This window comes from Corvus brachyrhynchos, unplaced genomic scaffold (genome assembly GCF_000691975.1).
Source record: "Corvus brachyrhynchos isolate BGI_N302 unplaced genomic scaffold, ASM69197v1 scaffold21, whole genome shotgun sequence".
Taxonomy (NCBI): Eukaryota; Metazoa; Chordata; class Aves; order Passeriformes; family Corvidae; genus Corvus; species Corvus brachyrhynchos.
This window is the reverse complement of record NW_008236924.1, coordinates 7,516,813-7,517,587: the sequence shown is the minus strand read 5'-3', so window position 1 is coordinate 7,517,587 and position 775 is coordinate 7,516,813.

Below are 775 nucleotides of genomic sequence, written 5' to 3'. Positions count from 1 at the left end.
CATTACTTTTCCTCGGGCCAAGCCTACTAAGGCTTCCACGCTAACATCATGCTCAGTCAGACCCTGGTTCCATCAGCAGTGTGGCAGCAGCTCCACTCCGCAGTGCTCCTCATCAGTCACAGCGGGAATTTTACAGGCGTGAAGGCAGCCTCCGGCTCCCAGCCCCGGAGCCCGCAGCACACCTGCACATGGCTGAGCACACCTTAGTCCCAACAGATGAATGTAAACCCAAAGCAAAACACAGGAATCCAGCCACCTGCGTGGTTTGCACTCGCAGCGCGAGCAGGATGTGCTCTGAGGGGGACGGGAGCGCAGGGGGACTGAGGGAGGGGCTGGAGGTCCACCCGAAGGATGGGCAGCAGCCGCACCGCTGGAGTCATCCCTGATGGGGACTGCCGAAACCCTGGATGGGGACGGCTACCTCCAAGGGTTCACAGACCATTTCTCTCACCACCTCTGCACTACCCGAACACTGCTCGGAGGGAAGCTGTGGCTCCGCCAAGGAGCCGGGACTGGGCGTTGACACAGCCCGGAGGGACATCACCCTGAGCTTTGGTCCCAGAGGAACTAACGATGACCCTGAACTCCCCCGCAGCCACAACAGCGTTGGGGAAGGACGAGAGCAGGTGCTCTGAATTTCACCATCAGTGCACTGGGCGTCTCCTACAGAGCTATCGGTGTCTTCTGCGGTTCTCCTCGCCGCAGCCAGGCCCCCGGCAGCACGGCCCCCGGCCCAAATGCGCTGCGGGCAGCGGCGGAGCTGCTGCCGGAAAAC